This window comes from Elephas maximus, chromosome 3 (assembly GCF_024166365.1).
Source record: "Elephas maximus indicus isolate mEleMax1 chromosome 3, mEleMax1 primary haplotype, whole genome shotgun sequence".
Classification (NCBI taxonomy): domain Eukaryota; kingdom Metazoa; phylum Chordata; class Mammalia; order Proboscidea; family Elephantidae; genus Elephas; species Elephas maximus.
This window is the reverse complement of record NC_064821.1, coordinates 89577427-89597293: the sequence shown is the minus strand read 5'-3', so window position 1 is coordinate 89597293 and position 19867 is coordinate 89577427. Positions and strand designations below refer to the sequence as shown.

General features: G+C 41.6%; 1 pseudogene; it reads left to right on the top strand.

Moving 5' to 3' along the window:
- The first annotated feature begins 8836 nt into the window (after positions 1–8836).
- On the top strand, positions 8837–12021 carry LOC126071318 (cytochrome P450 4A6-like; annotated as a pseudogene).
- Positions 12022–19867: the final 7846 nt, after the last annotated feature.

Below are 19867 nucleotides of genomic sequence, written 5' to 3'. Positions count from 1 at the left end.
GCTCTGTTGGTCTGTGGTGCTCACACCTTGCCACGCTCCTGAAGGCTCCATGCTAGCTAGGTTTAGAGACGGGGCCCTTCTTCAGGTGCATTGGTGGAGAGCTTGCCTGTGTCAGGTAAGGGACCCTGCCCCTATTCTACTCAGGGGTTCGGTATTTCTCACACTAGATTTTATAGCATCAACCATCTAGAGCCCACCTTGCTCTTAGCAGAAGACCTTACAATCCTGGTCCAGCATGAGGACCTTGGAGAACCAGCACTTCACAGCCCAGAAATGTTTGGGATATCTGCAATGTTGCCATGCACCTGTCAGTGCTTCTCAGCACGAAAAGATCTGCATGTTCATCAGAAGCCTCAAGGAATGGGTGGTAGCTCAGCAGGGACCTGCTCAGGTGGACAAATGGGGTGGGCTGTGGGGTGAGGATGTCAGACCCCAGCAGTTAACAGCCCCTTCCTCTTCACCACAGAACAGTCTCACAGCAGTTACCTGTACCTCAGCCTACTGCCTCACTTGTGAAGGAGGGGCTTCTTCAACTTTATAACACTTGGTGATCACCTGGGTGCTGGTCTTACTGAGCATGATCCCAGTTCCCCACACCAGCCCCCCTTTGTAAGCCTGCCAGACTCCTTGGGCCAATTATTCCTGCTTCCACTATATTCTCTCAGCTCCAGGGTTTTGCCTTCTGCTGATCATGGGCACAGACCTCTTCCCTCATTTCTAGCCCAAGGCACTGGCTGCCCCAGGTAGATCTCACTGGTGCTCTCTGCCATGTTCTGCTTCCAGGAAGGGGCTTCTTCCTCAGCCCGTGCCTGCAGCCAGGACAACCCTCCCAGTTCCCTGGCCCCCCTGTCCACAACAGTTTCAGGGCCAGTACCGCCCTGCCTTGAGGTGAGGCTGGACAGGAGGGTAGCTGGCCACTCAGGGCTTAACCTGGGATTGGGGCAAGAGGGTGAGTCTGGGAGCATTTTGGATAGAAGCTTCAGTAGGTTCCCTGATACCAGATGGTACAGAGGGGCTCAGGTTGGCCCTGGCTCAGAGAGAACAGCATAGTGGTGGCCTGAATTCTGGGATGAGGGCCATGGACACATGCTCTAACCACAGGATTCAAAGGGTGTGGAGAATGTGATGGAGAAGTGACTATGCTGGCTCCAGGAAGTGGCCAAGGCCCATATGAATTCACACCACTTGCTCCCCCCACCACCATGACACACACACATAGAGACACTCACTGCAGCTCACTTTTGCACGTGCCTAGGCCCACACCCCATACTCTACCCCACACATAAAAACCAAACCAAACCCATTGCTGTTGAGTCGATTCCAACTCATAATGACCCTATAGGACAGGGTAGAACTGCCCCTTTGAGTTTCCAAGGAGCACTTGGTGGGTTTGAACTGCCAACCTTTTGGTTAGCAGATGTAACACTTAACCACTACGCCACCAGGGTTTCCATATATGTACACAAATGCCCAAGTTAACAGGGTGCAGCAGGGAGTGTTTGAAAACTGGACTGAGGGAGCTGGAAAGCACTGAGGATGCCTTCAGGTCCCCACCTACTATCCACTCCACCCACAGGGTGCTCATCTTCCCCATTTGATACCAGTGTTTTTGGCTCTTTTCCCACCTAAACTTGCTCTCAGGGCGACTTTCAGTATTAATTGCGTAGTCTTGGTCAAAAAAGGCAAGAATCAGAGGTCCTCGAGTTAAGCCTCCACATAAGAGAGCCTTGTCAGGTTCTTCTGTTGATGTTGAGGTGAAGTATGTCCCCTGCCCATTCTGCCATCAGGTCTCCTGACATCCACAGAGACACAAGACGTGGATAAGGTTTAGGCTTATGTTCCACTAATGGGCATAAGGTGGTTATAGCTGTATAGCTCCCAGATGATGCCTGTTGAAATCTTATCTTCACTTGTGTACAGAAAGGTGTGGCCAGGAGCCAGGACACAAAGAAGAAAGTTGGTACAACGGGGTGCAGAAGAGACAGCTGGGAGGCACACATTTCCCCATATTTTATTTTCAGCCTCAGTGAGATGAGTATTCTGGGTCTTGGTAGGGCATTGAAGGAGTGAGTAAGGGGACTTCTTCTGAGAGGGAAGCATTAGGGGCAGGAGGGGGATCTCAAGATGCCACATCCCCACGGTTGCAAAGAGACATCCGAATCCCAGTACTAGGAATTCCCTTCTCCAGTCTCCCTTACCTTCACCAACAGTCTCCATCACCCTCTCTTCTGCTCCTGTTTGGATCCTGAATTGGAGCCTACCAGTGGCTTGAGACCTTAGGTGCGTGTGCCCCAGCCATGAGGTACTGCTACAGGGAGCCCTCCCCAAGTTTCTTCTCCACTTTCAAACCCCATCCAAAACAAGGCTCAAATCAAGAATCATCTCTTGCCGAAATCCCCCATTTAGTGCCACTCTGATACCTTCATCCACCAACCCAAAAAGCACAGAGCCCCTTGTAACTGGGAGACACAGATGCTGACAATGACAAGGACAGCCTCTTATGGACTGAACTGTGTCCCGCAAAATATGTGTTGAATTCCTGGCCCCTGTACCTGTGAATGGTATGGTAATCATACACCAGCATCAAATTTAACTCTAAGACCTAGAAAACAAGAAGTGACTATGGTGATCTACTCACAGGATTGAACACTTACAAGCTGCTGCTGTGGGAATCAACTGCTCTCCTCTCCCTTTCCCCACGTTTTATTTTTGGCTAGAAACTAAACCAGGAAGTATCCAGTAACAACAACAAAAAAAATTTCCCCATGACACTATTCATTCTGCCAGTATACCCTTTATTAGACTTTAATGTACTAATTGATTTTATACCTTAACCCCCTAGAATGTAAGCACAAAAAATATTTGTTGAATGAATATACAAATGAACAAAGAACAACTCCATGCAGTGTTTAAGGGCAGGGTTATTATCTACATTAATTTCCTAGGGTTGCTGTAAAAAATTATCATAAACATGGTGGCTAAAACAACAGAAATTTATTCCCTCCCTGTGATAGAGGTCAGATATCCAAAATTGGTGTCATTGGGCTGAAATCAAGGTGTCAGAAGGGCCATGCTATCTCTGAAAGCTCTAGGAGAAACCATTCCCTGCCTGTTATGTATTGAATTATGCCCCCCAAAATTATGTATTATAAATCTTACCCTCTATAACTGTGGTTTTAATCTCATTTGGGAATGGGTTGCCTTTGTTATGTTAATGAGATCAGATTAGGGTAGGCTGTGTTTTTTGAGTCAATCTCTTGAGATTAAAAAAGATAAAATAAGCAAGCAGAGGAGATATGGGGTAAGAAAGATGCCAAGATACATGGAGATTTCCAAGGAACCAGGAAGCAGAAGCTGAAGAGACAAGGACATTCTTCCAGAACTGACAGAGAAAGCCTTCCTCTAAGGCCAGCATTCTATATTTAGACTTCTAGCCTTCTAACTGTCAGAAAATAAATTTCTGCTTGTTAAAACTATCTACTTGTGGTATTCTGTTATATCAGCACTAGGTAACTAAGACACTGCTTCTTCCAGCTTCTGGCGGCTGCTGGCATTTCTTGGCTTCTTGTTGCATCACTCCAACCTTTAAGGCCAGCATCTTTAGCACTCTCTCAGCTCTGACTTCACATGGCCTTCTTTTCTGTGTATGTCAAATCTTCCTCTCCTTCCTTTTATTAGAATACATGTGATTGTATTAAAGCCACTTGAATAATCCAGGGTAATCTCCATCTACATAATCACATCTGGAAAAGCACATTTTCAAATAAGGTAACATTTACAGTTTCCAGAGATTTAGATCTTATACCATTGTTGACTCATTATTCATCCTACTACAGTCTGCCCTCTTGCAGTGAAAGCTTTATGTTCATCCCATATGTAAAGTACATTCACCGTATCCCAACATCAGCTCAAAGCTATGTAACGTTTTTATCAGACATATTTATTGTATTTGTGGTGGGATATGTCAAAGAGTAAAAAATAAGAATTCTGTAAGGAGAGAAGTGATACAGTTTTATTACTGGATGTGTTACAGCTGAAGCTGGGCAAACACTTGGTAAAATACCAAGTGCAGTAAAATTCAAAAGGGGAGAGGAATTTTTATAGGGAGGGCTGGGGGTTGTACATGAATCACAAGCAAACCTTTCACAATGTCAGTTAGTCACAGACTTTCTGGAGGCAAACTTCATAGCAATTTCCTGAGAACAATTTTACAGAAACAGCTTTTGGGGGGAACATTTTCATCATTTTCTTTTCAGAACATTCCTACCGCTTGCCTAACTATAAACTACAACTTTGTCCTACGTTAATTACAAGTATTCTTTCTGAGAACAGAACATTTTTATCACATTTTTAAGGGAGTGCACATATTTTTGTTAGTAGAAAGGGATTAGGGCAAAAGGAAGATTGATTCAGATCTGTGTCAGTCCCTTAGTCATGCCAGGTGCCTCGGTTTTAAGGTGTTCTTACACATTTCCTCCTTCTGATCATGAATCTCCTAGAGATTCCTTGATCATAATTGTAAGAGTGCTTTCTTCTACATGGACTGCTCTATAGGTGCTTTCATTCTATACTTATTGTATCATAGACAGACATCCTACTTCACCGTGCCATAGCTCAGACACTCTTCTGGCTGAGGCAGTGTAGGGGAAGGCCACATCTGGAGGAAAAACTTGGCATTTCCAAAAGACTAACTCAAAGTGTAAAATCAATGTTCTTTATAAATTTTCTTCCTTTAAAATATATAATTTTATGCATTGCTGGGGAAACGGTAGTTTGATTACATTACAGAAACAATTCATGTAATATTTGATTAGTCTAAAGATAATTATTATACTAATTAAGATAATTAATTTAGTCTGTGAGATAATTAGTTTAGTCTTGTAAGTAACTAAAATTGTCAAGCAAATTATTGGGCTAATTTAACAAAAATATTTTCTTTCCAAGTTTTAGAAGTGATCACAAAAATAAAAATCATAAAACTTAAATAGACTTTCATTATGAATTAAATTACCAGTGAAGGAGACCACAATAATGGAGCAAGGCTAACAACATAAAAACAGCTGCAATTACAAAGCAAAGGCCAAAATTTTCAGCAGGCTACATGGAATCTTGTTGTGTGATGATCTTGGTATCAGCTATCTACTGTAGATGTCATCTGCTTCTGGCCATTAGGGTGTTTTGAAATGATTTTTAGTTCTCCAGAAGGCTGACTAGTCCATAGAGGTGTTTTTGCTTTCTTAAGTTAGAAAATTTGGCACTTCTCTTGATTTGACAACATACTTCATGTAATTCATGACACAATAAATAAATTAAAAAAAAAATTTTTTTAGCATTTTTCTCTTATAAAACAGAAACAAATCTTTTTTTGGCTTTCTACAAAATTTCAAAATTGTCAGGAGTTTATCGTAAGAACAATCTCTGAGTTATTTAACCAGAGATCTTAAAGGTAAAAACCTGAGCTTTTACTAAAGCCATGTGGCTTGGTTTTTGATTCAGGAATTTATCTTGTCAAACCCTTGCCTTCAAGGCAGACTGAATAAAAAATAAACTTTTCAACCCAGTAGTTAAGGAAAAATTTGTTATCTTAACAGCAAGAAACCCAATTCTTTTTTTTATATGCTTTCACATTGCAGCTTTTTAAAATCCTCATGAATTAACCTATAAAACCTTCAGTTGCAATGAACAAGAATCTCGATCATATCACACAAAAATCTTTAACAAGCTTCCCAGATTTCTTGTCTTTGTTATGAGAAATATACAACAGTTAGAAAATTTATATATTTCTCACAGCGTAATCCTTCAAGAGGCAAACACATCCATCATTAGACCCAGATACACATACAAATATCTTTTCTCTGTGGCATAAGTTTAGCCTTCTATTCAACCTTCCTCTAGCCCTCTACAACTTACCATATCCCCTCAAGTTTAGCTTTTATTATCTTTCATATTCTGGCATAACCAGACATTTTGTTTTAAAACAAAACTACTTTCTTTTTCCCTCTTAAAATTTTAACCTTCCCTTCTTAACATTCTATTTAACTTGCCTCTAACCTTCTACGACTTTCCTCTAGCCTTCTACAACTTTCCTCTAGCCTTCTACAACTTTCCAAATCCATCTGAATTCTTCTTTTCTCTTTCTCATCTTGGTTCTATGTTTTTCTCTTTCTTATACTGGAACAAGAAGTCTCTTTCATTTTAGGACAAAATTACTATTTTTTCATATATTTAATTTAGCTTACCAAAAAACAAAACCCAGTGCCGTAGAGTCGGTTCCGACTCATAGCGACCCTATAGGACAGAGTAGAACTGCCCCATAGAGTTTCCAAGAAGAGCCTGGCGGATTCAAACTGCTGACCCTTTGGTTGGCAGCCGTAGCACTTAACCACTACGCCACCAGGGTTTCCTTAACTTAGCTTACCCAGAAAAAAAGTTACTTAAAAAGATAAACTGCTTTTAAGTTGACATATTACAAAACATAAAAAGTTTATCAGAACAAACTCACTTTCGTAATTCCTGGAATGTTGGAATATTAGGACTATTCAATTTATACAAGTTCTTATTTATTATTAAACTAATTAAAGTTCTTTTACTAATATCATCCAGAGCTTATAAATTATTGTATTTTCATAATCTAGTCTTTTGCATGTTTCACAGGATTCTGTAGAGAAACAATTTAGAATAATTTGTCTTTTTTTAAGACTTAGTTATATTAATCAAAATAAGTCATCCTTTTTTAGTGCATTTTTCAAAGAGATTGACTTACATCAAAGTTTCTTAGAGTAACTACTAAAATTCCAGATAATAAGCAAGAAGCAGTTTTTCTTGGAAGAGAAAAGAACTGAGATTTTTAAACAGCTTTATAAATATGTATTTAGTACAAATATATATACGTATGTACAAAAGCAGAAACAAACAGCAAGCTCTCAGAACAAAGTGAAACAGAAAAATCATGTAAACTCATCGGTGAGGCCAGCTTAAAAACTAAGTTTATACAGTACCATGTAACACAAACATATGGGGAACCCAGTTTCTTAAAATGTGTACAACAATTCTTCGGTAAAATCAATCCAAATTAGCAGAAAAAATAGGTTATAGATGAAATTAATTTGCTGTAGTCTCAGATGGAATGATTTTACTTAGATTTTTTGACTAAAGCTGAGCATTAAACAGAAGTTCTCTAAGAAAGACAACGTGAATGGGAGCTCCTTTTCTTAAAGTATAAGGAAAAGGAGCAGATGGAAACTGATTTTTCCCAAAGTGATCACTGAAATTCCAAATTACTTTTAGCGTATTCAGCTTATAATGTTTTTGAACATGAACTCTAAACCAGTGTCTTGGTGGGGGTGTAGGGGAGGATCTAGATTTATTTACCAGGGGTGTTTTAAAAATATTTTTGTATGAGTGTGTGTGTGTGTGTGTGTGTGTGTGTATGCTTTAGGTGAAGGTTTAGAGAGCAAATATGTTTCTCATTAAACAATTAATACACATATTGTTTTGTGACATTGGTTGTCAACCCCACAATGTGTCAACATTCTCCCATTCTCAACTTTGGGTTCCCCATTTCCATTTGTCCAGCTTTCCTGTCCTCTCCTGCTTTCTTGTCCTTGCTCCTGGGCTGGTATGCCCATTTAGTCTCATATACATGGTTGAGCTACATGTATTATTGTTTTATGGACCTGTCTAATCTTTGGCTGCAGGGTCAGCTTCAGGAATGACTTTGGTACCGAGTTAAAGGGGTGTCCTGGGGCCATACTCTTGGGTTTTCTCCAGCCTTTGTCAGACCAGTAAGTCTGGTCTTTTTTTGTGTGAATTTGAATTTTGTTCTACATTTTCCTCTGACTCTCTCCAAGATCCTCTAACATGATCCTTGTCAGAGCAATCAGTGGTGGTAACCGGGCACCATCTAGCTGTGCTGGACTCAGTCTAGTGGAGGCTGTGGTAGTTGTGTTTCATTAGCCCTTTGGACTAATCTTTCCCTTGTGTATTTGTTTGTTTTTTTTTTTTTTTTTCATTCTCCTTTGCTCCAGATGGGGTGGGGCCAGTAGACATATCTTAGATGGCTGCTCACAAGCTTTTAAGACCCCAGACAATACTCACAATATAGGAAGTAGAGCATTTTCCTTATAAACTATACTATGCCAGTTGAGCTAGATGTCCCCTGAGACCATGGTCCCCAGTCCTCAGCTCAGTAACTTGATCCCTATGGGAGTTTGAATATGTCTATGAAGCTTCTGCGACTTTGCCTTGGTCAAGTTGTGCTGTCTTCCCCACCCTTCCCCTTCCTCGTAACCATCAAAGATTGTTTCTTTTTGTGTTAAAGCACAGACTGCAGGAAGCAGTGCAGTAAAGGCTTCTAAGCAGAGTATAAAATTTGAATTATAAAGTGAATTAGCAAAAATACTCCAGCTGCAGCTATAGTACTTGAGTCAAGTAGGGCTGAATCCCATGTATGACCTCCTATGGCTGATGGAGTTGAGCAGATTTCCTATTACAGGTAAAGGTAGACCTATTAATGGGAAAAGATCATAACTAAGTTTAAGTATAAAGATTTGCTAAAATTCTCATGTATTTTTGAGAAGGAATCGTGCTATTGATTTTATGAAACCATTGTCTCCAAGGCAATTATATAAAAATAATGAAGGGCAACTGTTTGTCCATCCCATCATCAATTAATAGAAATGATTTAATTTCTACTCTTCACCCAATAAATAGTTGAAATAGGTTATTAGAGGTATCTAAAATTAATTTTGTAATAAGAAATAAAGTAAATATTTAAAGAATGGGTTGCTTCAGGTTCTGAATGTATATAAAAACCCAACTCACTGCCATTGATTCAATGCCCCTTAAGCAGGAGAACAAGCTGTCCCTATCTGGACTGGGCAGTGGCAACCTCAGTGGCAGGGACGTACGCCACACGATGGGCTCAGGCTTTGGGCCAATGGCTTCTGCATATATTTGAGCCACCTGTGGACTGAAATGGAAATCCTGGTGGCACAGTGGTTAAGTGCTATGGCTGCTAACCAAAAGGTTGGCAGTCCAAATCCACCAGGCACTCCCCGGAAACTCTACGGGGCAGTTCTACTCTGTCCTATAGGGTCACTATGAATCGGAACTGACTTGACGACAACGGGTTTGATTTTTGGGTGTGGTGGACTGAAACGGACACAGGATGTACATTCTCATGGCTTGGACCCTGTCATACTATGACTTCCCATCAGGACTCTAATTTGTTACCAAACCTGGCCTCAGAAAAAGTTTGCTCAACTCAATGAAAAGGAATTGAAGTCTTGATGTCCTTCCTTTAGAAGCCCCCTTCTGGTCCCTTTGGTTTTATCTTTTCTTGGTATGTATGCTCCCCAAACTTGGGACCCTACCTGTCCCTCAGTTTTATCTCAGTAATTAAGACACCAAAGAGTCCCCCAGGTCTTTGCCACTAGAAAAATAATGTTTCATGGCCAACCTAAAGTTGGTTTTCATCACAAATTGTTGCTAAAATTAAAAACTTGATTCAGATTATTATGAAAGTATATGTTAAAATTTACAATTAAAACCTGTAAGAAAAATAGACATTACTTTACAAATATTTGCATTGGAACCTTAATATCTGCTTAGAAAGTAAGGAATTCTCAACAGGCCATGTGGGGAGACAGAGAAGAGAGCCAGGCCTTTTTAGCACTAACATTCTGGGAAAGTTTGAGTAGGATCAGTGTCCCCCTCCTGCCCAGGACAAGTGGGATAAGCTCATCACCCAGGACTCATATCTGGAGCTCTTTGAATACATCTTCTTGATGACCGTGAACACCATTATGAAGTACACATTTAGCCACCAAGACAGCACCCAATTCAGCAGGGCAGTGATGATCCTCAATATCAGGGTCCTTGTTCTTACTAACTGGCCATGGACTTACTTGATAGACAAGTTGGGTACCTTGGATACTCACCTCCACACAAAGTAAAATTCTTCTCCCAGACCGAGGCACATTGGTAGAAGGCTGGCTGCTCATGTCGTCTTATCAAGGGCTGTGGGCCAGAAGGGCTATAAGACCAGAAGATATGGGTGTCTCCATGTTGATTATCCCCACTGTTTAAGGTAGACTTCTGGTAAGAGGATTTCTTCCTCTCCAGTATCTTTTGCATCCTCTCCCTTAGGAAGTCCCAATCCTACACCCAGGCCTTTGGGGACCTGAACAATCTGTTGTATTCTCATAAGAGACATACCTTTGCAATGTCACTATATTCGCAAGTTCTTACTGAATGACTGTTTGGATCAGAGCACAGAGCATACCCTACTAATGGTGTGATCAACAGGTATTTATTACTTACAGAATAAATAGGACAAGGATGAGTAGAACAGCACACATCACCATCAGCCTAGGTTCCCTGAAGGCAGACTCCTGTCCACAGAGTTAGATTGCATCAAGCATGCCCCAATTCATGTCTTAGGAGGATAAGGCCTTAGTTCCTCTCTCCTAGGAGTAAAAACTAGTCAGACAGCCATGTCTACATGCCAAATAGCGTGTACAGAGAACAGGTAGGGGAAGGAGCTATGAAAGAGGGCAATAAAAGGTAAAAAACAGTAATAAAAGTGGAAGGCCCCATGTGGGCAATGGAAGCATGTATTATCCATGTTCAGGATATTCTAGATTTACTGATGCCAGAGAGCAGCCCTTCCTCTTTAACCCCACTAAGATAGGTTAACCAAGTTCCGGGTTCTTCAAAGGGCAACCATCTTCTCATAAAGCACATATTGTACTTAATGTTCATTAACAAAAAATAGTAGTTATTATTCCCATTAGAAGCTAGGAAGATGATGAAGAGGCAACACCTGTGCATCCAGCAGCCTTAAACCAGAAAGATATCATCTACAAGTTGAACCCTGATGGCCACTGGACCCACTGTGTGTGCCGGCTCACCCATCAGCACACATCCCCTGGGGCATCCTCCCAGGCAGCTTCCCACCTTCACCAAGGCACTGCCCAAAGGAATGTCATGACCCTTTTGGCAGAGCCAGACCCCTTAGTACTCCTGCAGGGCCTGGTATACACCCAGGCTGAGTACATCTCTGGGGCAGAATACAGGCACCAAGAAAAGTGCCAGACACTGTGCCAGAGGTTTATATGTGTCATCACATTTGTTGATGGTTAATGAGATATCATCTCAACATTCAAGGAAACATGCAAGCAGAGGCTCCAAGAGCTCTACCTGTGAGGGGGTCCCAACCCGCAACCAAATATGCTAGTGCTCTTATCTCTGACTCACATCCAACTCCATACTCATCCTGAGATCCACCTCAGTCAGGCCTGGCACCAAATTGGGTCCAGTGCACAGATAGGGCTACTGTGTACGTCTGTGGTTGGTGTGTCCACAGCCTCACCTCCCATTGGTAACCACCGTCCTTGGGCAGACTGAGTGATCAAGTGGAGAAAAGCTTACTTAAAGGAGGAAGGAGAATTGTACAAGATCAGGAGGAAGAGGCACTTGGATTTCCTGGACACCTTCCTGTGTACAAAAATGAGTATGGAAGGTGCCTGAGGCTTTGCCCAGAAAAGCAAAGCCTGGGAGCAAAACTCTGCATTCTCCCTGTAGCTTCCCAAAGATGGAGAACAGAGCAGCTTGTCCAACCAGGACCTTCCAACTGAAGTGGCCACGTTCATGTTCGAAGGCCATGACACCACAACCAGCAGTATATCCTGGATCCTCTATGCCTTGGCCATGCACCCCAAGAATCAGCAGAGGTGCTGGAAGGAGATGCAGAGCGTCCTGGGGGATGGAGCCTCCATCATGTGGTCTGTGCTCAAGAGATAAGAGAGCTCTGTTTCTCTGTTAGGGGAGAAGCCCCTGCTCTGTCCAGGGCCTGCCACCCCTCAGACTGGGCTTCATCTTGAGGACGAACTGGACTAGATACTCTACACCACCGTGTGCATCGATGAGGCTTTGCAACTCTACTTACCAGTGCCAAGTGTTTGCAGAAACTCATTCAGCAAGCCCCTCACCTTATCTAAAATTAAGAACTTCACCTAGCCTAACCACTTAGCTAACTTAAACTAACCTATCAACAAGCACACACAGAAAATGCAGGAAATCCATCCATCCTTGGCAGATTTTCATTTTCTCATTAATAAAATCGATACTTGCTTTATAGTTTGGAAGAGGTATATGAAATGCCTGCCATAGAACAGAGTGCAGCAAAAGTTCAATGAATATCATTTCACTTACCTACCACAAAGAGTATTTTCCTTTGTGGGAGGCTGGCCTAAATGATTAGTAAGATCCCTTTCAATTCTGGTATTCAACGAGAATAGGATCCTAATCTTCTATCGTATTCCAGGGTGAACATTCTATCATCTTTCTGGAAATTCATAGTTTTATGATGCTATGTTTCATTCTAATTTGGTGACGACATTCTTTGATTCTAACTTTCCATGTTCCATTTCCTGACTCCAAGGTTACAGGACTCAGATGTCAATCGTGTCTTCATTTTTGCATCTCTTCTAATGTCCCACATGTTTGATGAAATCTTTCAGAAACTTCATTGTATTCAACGGACTATATACATTCTATTCAATGCAAAGTTAGCAAGATGGTGGCTCAGTCCATGCAATTTTTTCTACAAGGAGACATGAGCCTCTGGATGTGGTCTATGGGTAATCCTGGAAGTTAAATTTCTACTTTTGGGAATCCTGAACTTTCATGGGTTGGAAGGATGGGCTTGACCGCTTGGTGCCCTGGCCCTGGTGCTCTCCCCGCGGGTGTTTGATCCTTCCCTATTTGCACTGGGCTTTGTACAACATAGGCATTCTTTCCTGCCCTTCTTGGGAGGATTAAGGTGAGGCATCATGTGCATGGGATGAGGGGAGGATGAACTGCTTGCATGCCTAGTGTTGGTGATCTCCTATGTGCATAGGTGGCACCCTCAGCTAAGCTGGTATGTGTAGGTGCTTGTGGGAAGAGGGCGTTGTGTGCGTGTCTCTGTATTAAAAAAAAGGCAGAATTTTAGGGCAAACCATGGAGACTTTGCTCCCACTGCTCTTTTCCAATGGCTAGCAACATTCAGCAAGGATTGATTTCCCAAAGTTCAGCGTATTCTGGTGTTTTCCTCACTTCATGACTCTGACTTTTCAGAATTAGAGTTTCTCATGCATTTCACATTTCTGGTGTTGTGCTTTTCTTAGCTGTCAGGATTCTTCTATAACCCAGTCTTTTTTTCAGGAGGGTATTGTTCAGTTTCCAAGTATTTGATTTCTTTTCCCTAGTTTTTCTGTTATTGATCTCTAGTTTCATTGCCTTGTGGTCTGAGAAGATGCTTTGTAATATTTCGATGTTTTGGATTCTGCAAAGGTTTGTTTTATGACCTAATATGTGGTCTGTTCTAGAGAATGTTCCATGTGCGCTAGAAAAAAAAGTATACTTTGCAGCAGTTGGGTGGAGAGTTCTGTATAAGTCAATGAGGTCAAGTTGGTTGATTGTTGTAATTAGGTCTTCCGTGTCTCTATTGAGCTTCTTACCGGATGTCCTGTCCTTCTCCGAAAGTGGTGTGTTGAAGTCTCCTACTATAATTGTGGAGGTGTCTATCTCACTTTTCAGTTCTGTTAAAATTTGATTTATGTATCTTGCAGCCCTGTCATTGGGTGCACAAATATTTAATATGGTTATGTCTTCCTGATCAATTGTCCCTTTTATCATTATGTACTGTCCTTCTTTATCCTTTGTGGTGGATTTAAGTCTAAAGTCTATTTTGTCAGAAATTAATATTGCTACTCCTCTTCTTTTTTGCTTATTGTTTGCTTGATATATTTTTTTCCATCCTTTGAGTTTTAGTTTGTTTGTGTCTCTAAGTCTAAGGTGTGTCTCTTGTAGGCAGCATATAGACGGATCGTGTTTCTTTATCCAGTCCGAGACTTTCTGTCTCTTTATTGGTGCATTTAGTCCATTTACATTCTGCGTAATTACAGATAAATGTTTAGTGTTGTTATTTTGATGCCTTTTTATGTGTGTTGTTGACAATTTCATTTTTCCACATACTTTTTTGTGCTGAGACGTTTTTCTTAGTAAATTGTGAGATCCTCATTTTCGTAGTGTTTGACTTTATGTTTGTTGAGTTGTTACGTTTTTCTTGGCTTTTATCTTGAGTTATGGAGTTGTTATACCTCTTTGTGGTTACCTTAGTATTTACCCCTATTTTTCTAAGTAAAAACCTAACTTGTAATGTTCTATATCGCCTTGTATCACTCTCCACATGGCAGTTCTATGCCACCTGTATTTAGTCCCTCTTTTTGATTATTGTGATCTTTTACATTTTGACTTCAGTGATTCCCTGTTATGAGCATTTTTTTTTAATTAATCTTAATTTGTTTTTGTGATTTCCCTATTGGAGTTGTTATCAGGATGTTCTGTTTTGTGACCTCGTGTTGTGCTGGTATCTGATATTATTGGTTTTCTGACCAAACAATATCCTTTAGTATTTCTTGTAGCTTTGGTTTGGTTTTTGCAAATTCTCTAAACTTGTGTTTATCTGTAAATATCTTAATTTTGCCTTCATATTTCAGAGAGAGTTTTGCTGGACATATGATCCTTGGCTGGCAGTTTTTCTCCTTCAGTGCTCTGTATATGTCTTCCCATTCCCTTCTTGCCTGCGTGGTTTCTGCTGAGTAGTCTGAACTTATTGATTCTCCCTTGAAGGTGACCTTTCTTTTCTCCCTGGCTGTTTTTAAAATTTTCTCTTTATCTTTGGTTTTAGTAAGTTTGATGATAATGTGTCTTGGCATTTTTCTTTTTGGATCAATCTTAAATGGGGTTCAATGAGCATCTTGGATAGATATCCTTTCATCTTTCATGATGTCAGGGAAGTTTTCTGTCAGGAGATCTTCAACTATTTTCTCTGTGTTTTCTGTCCTCCCTCCCTGTTCTGGGACTCCAATCACATGCAAGTTATCCTTCTTGATAGAGTCTCACATGATTCTTAGGGTTTCTTCATTTTTTTTAATTCTTTTATCCGTTTTTTTTTTTCAGCTATGTTGGTGTTGATTCCCTGGTCCTCCAGATTTCCCAGTCTGCATTCTAATTGCTCGAGTCTGCTCCTCTGACTTCCTATTGCGTTGTCTAATTCTGTAATTTTATTGTTAATCTTTTGGATTTCTACATGCTGTCTCTCTATGGATTCTTGCAACTTGTTAATTTTTCCACTATGTTCTTGAATAATCTTTTTGAGTTCTTCAACTGTTTTATCAGTGTGTTCCTTGGCTTTTTCTGCAGTTTGCCTTATTTCGTTTCTGATGTCTTGAAGCATTCTGTAAATTAGTTTTTTATATTCTGTATCTGATAATTCCAGGATTGTATCTTCATTTGGGAAAGATTTTGATTCTTTTGTTTGGGGGGTTGTAGAAGCTGTCATGGTCTGCTTCTTTATGTGGTTTGATATCGACTGTTGTCTCCGAGCCATCACTGGGAAACTTGTTTTTCCAGAAATTCCGCTAAAAAAAAAAATGCAGTCAGATCCCTATCAGAACTGGCTTTGGATTATAACTGCCACCTTGTTCCCTGTAAGGATGAAAGTCTGAGATTTGGATCATATATGCCTGGCTATAGCTGGTGCTGTGTTTTTAGACCAATTAGGGATGGATTTTTGGTCCCTGGGTTTTTTGTGGTTCCTTTTCTCAGGCCGGAAGAGTGGGTTAGGAAAAGACCAGAAGAAAAAAAAGGGGGGGGGAGGAAGCAAAGCCACCGCAGAGCCGGAGCTGTTCTCCCTCTGTCTCAGGAAATTCCAATGTTAATGAAGCCGACTGGGGAGGGTGGGGGAGGGATCAGAGAGATAGGGGAGTAGCACCTCGGAATATAGCCAGAGTTGCTTGTCTTGCTTGGAATGACTATTATATCTGAGATTCCCACGGGGCGTGTCGCCTATGTGTGTTGGCTGTGTGGAGATTGCCCCTGGGGGTCTGGCCCACTGAAGCCACGGTCAGATCCTCCGCTGCCAGTCCAAATCCTAGCGTCAAGGTTCCCCTGCTGGGACGCTTTACTCCCGGCTCCAAAATCAGTCGCTGCCTCCCGGGGATTTCTCATCCTGCCAGCTGCGTCGCCGCGCCGCATCCACGGACCGGCTGGGACCCCTCCCGAGGTTAGTTCAGGGGAGTAGGGTTGCACCCCGTGCTTGCGCCGTGAAAGCGCCCAGTCAAATGCCCGGGGCCAGGGTTCCCCGGCTGGGACGCAGCACTCCCAGCTCCAAAACCAGTCACTGCCTCCCGGGGAGTTCTCCCACCAGCCGCATTGCCATGCCGCCCGCGCAGACCGGCTGGGCCCCCTCCTGGGTTCAGTTCAGGGGAGTAGGGCTGCGCCCCTTGTTTGCGCCATCACAAGATTTATGAGTTCAGCTCCCCTGGACCCAGATGCCCGGCGCCAAGGTTACCTGACTGGGACGCTGGCTCCAGGCTCCGAAAACAGTCGCTGCTTCCCCGTATTTGTTCGTTTTCTGGCTCTAAGTCTGTGTTTGTTGTTCAGGGTTCATAGATTGTTACGTATGTGATCGATTCACTTGTTTTTCCGAGTCTTTGTTGCAAGAGGGATCCGGGGTAGCGTCTACCTAGTCCGCCATCTTCGCTGTCAGGATTCTTAAAGAATGTATTTCTGTCTTCCTAGGCCTTCTCAGTCAAGCTCACTCCATTTTCTACTGCATTTAACAATCTGCCTTCCCACTGCATGGAACAAAATAGCTTGCATGGTTTCTGTCTTAGGCTGCATTATCTAGAGAAGCAAAACCAGTGAGGGAGATTTATCTCAAGGAAATTGTCCGTGTGGTTCTGGGGGCTAGCAATTCCCTATCCATGGGTCAGGCATCAGACTGGAAACTTCACCTGACTCACATGGCTGCAGAGGTTGACAAACCCACCGTAGAATGTTGGCTCACAGGGCTGTGGAAGTTGGTGAATCCCAAAATCAGCAGGTCAGATGGCAGGCAACTAGCTCAATGGGATGCAGAAACTGATGAATCCCAGAATCGGCAGGTTAGACAACAGGCTCAAGTCCCAGGAATCAGAGGTCAGATGAAGATGAGCCAGATGAAGGATTCAAAGCAACTTTTACCAAAACATCCATATATATTGAATGCAGGTCATACCCTCAAGGAAACTCCCTTTAAATCAGACAAGGGCTTGACTTCAGTAAGGCTGTGACTTTTGTCATATCCTTTTTTTTTTTTTTTTAGTAAGGTTGTGACTCAAAATATACTCCACACTAATCCTGCCTCATTAACATATAGAGGTTTAGGATTTACAACACATAAAATGGAAGATAATTACACAATACCACAAAATAGAAGACAATTACATCAGATCACAAAATGGAGGATAACTGTACAGCACTGGGAAATGTGACCTACCCAAGTTGACACATAACATTAATCATCCCAGTTTCAAATTCCTGATACCTTGTGTATCTCAAACTGTTCAAGCCATGTACCTGAAAGGTTACATTTGCGCTTTGAAGGAAGTTTTAAACCATTTGTATCTTCTCTATTTTTAGTCTTTGCAAACAAAGGTTTTCACTGAAGATATATGCACACCCACGTTCATTGCAGCACTGTTTAAAATAGCAAAAAGATGGAAGCAACCAAGGTACCCATCAACAGATGAATGGATAAATAAACTATGGTATATTATGTGTCGATAAAGAACAATGATGAATCCATGAAACATTTCATAACATGTAGGAATCTGGAAGGCATTATGCTGAGTCAGCAGCAAAAGGACAAATATTGTATGAGACCACTATTATAAGAACTCAAGAAATAGTTTAGACAGAGAAGAGAATATTCTTTGATGCTTACAAGAAGGGGGAGAAAGGGAGAAGGGTTTTCACTGATTAGATAGCACATAAGAACTATTTTAGGTGAAGGGAAAGACAGCACACAATACAGGAGAGGTCAGCACAATTGGACTAAACCAAAAGCAAAGAAGTTTCCTAAATAAACTGAATGCTTCAAAGGCCAGCGTAGCAGGGGCAGGGGTTTGGGGACCATGGTTTCAGGGGACATCTAAGTCAATTGGCATCATAAAATCTATTAAGAAAACATTCTGCATCCCACTTTGGAGAGTGGCGTCTGAGGTCTTAAATGCTATTAAGCGGCCACCTAAGATGCTTCAATTGGTCTCAACCCACCTGGACAAAAGGAGAATGAAGAACACTGAATACATAAGGTAATTATTAGCCTAAGAGGCAGAAAGGGCCACATAAAGCAGACACTACATTAGCCTGAGACCAGAAGAACTAGATGGTGCCCAGCTAGAACCGATGACTGCCCTGACAGGGAACACAACAGAGAACCCCTGAGGGAGCAGGAACACAGCAGGATGCAGACTCCACAATCTCTTAAAAAGACCAGACTTAATGGTCTGAGACTAGAAGTACCCCAGTGGTCATGGTGCCTAGACCTTCTGTTAGCCCAAGATAGGAACCATACCCAAAGCCAACTCTTCAGACAGGGATTGCACTGGACTATGTGATAGACAATGATACCGGTGAAGAATGGGCTTTTTGGATCAAGTAGACGCATGAGACTATGCTGGCATCTCCTGTCTGAAGGGGAGGTAAGAGGGTAAAGGGGTTCAGAAGCTGGCTGAATGGACACAAAAAGAGAGAGGGGAGGGAGGGAATGTGCTGTCTTATTAGGGGGAGAGCAATTAGGGGTATATAGCAAGCTGTTTATTAATTTTTGTATGAGAGCCCTACCTGATTTGTAAACTTTCACTTAGAGCCAATAAAAATTAAAAAAAAAAAAAAAAAGAAGTTTCCACTGGATGGTAATGTTCACATATCTGCGACCACTCTCCCAGCTTGCAAATTTCTTTATATGAAGTGGGATCTATCCACCCTGAATTTACACATCGATCAAATATTGGCACAAAACATTAAAATGAAGACAATAAACTCCTTTTAAGAGAAATCCTAGAATATTGTATTTAAATCATAGCATTTGAGAACTTCCTGGTGTCTAAAATAAAAAAAAAAAACACACTTGAAACGGTTATTCAGTGGAACTGGACGTGGGTACTCCAAAATGTATACTTTGAAAATCTTCAAAAGCTTCTGAAATCACCCTGTGAAATACAAATGGCCATAAACTTGTAAGTATTTACAAGAAATAAATAAATGATGAATCCATAATTCAGTGAAATCATCAATTGACGAATCAACTTTCACAGAACTGGCTTGAAGCAAATTGTCTTTCTATGATTTGGTTTCCCCTGAATTCTTTTTTTTTTTTTAATTCTTTACTTCCACCTTGACATTGGCTGCAAGTCATATTTTCACCACAAGATGGCAGTAGAAACATGAGCAGCTAAATTACTAAACCGAAATTCAAACCTACTGGCTTTGAGTAAATTTGGACTCATATGGATCCTATAGGACAGTGGAAACCCTGGTGGTGTACTGGTTAAGTGCTACAGCTGCTAACCAAAGGGTTGGCAGTTTGAATCCGCCAGGCGCTCCTTGGAAACTCCATGGGGCAGTTCTACTCTGTCCTACAGGGTCGCTATGGGTCAGAATGGACTCCATGGCACTGGGTTCTTTTTTGTACAGGACAGTAGAACTGCCCCATCAGGTTTCCAAGGCTGTAATCTTTACAGAAGCAAACTGCCACATCTTTCTCCCATAGAGCAGCTGGTAGGTTTAACCTGCCAAACTTTGGTTAGCAACTTTGGTTAGTTAGCTTTGGTTTGACTAAACTACTAGATCAGAACTAAGATTTTATTTCATTCCATTCCCTTTATTCAATTAAATTAACATAATTAAGTTATGAAACTATTGAGCTTGTAATCTGTATTCCAGTTCAGATCTGGAAGATGGGAATACAGATAAAAGATATCGTCCCTAC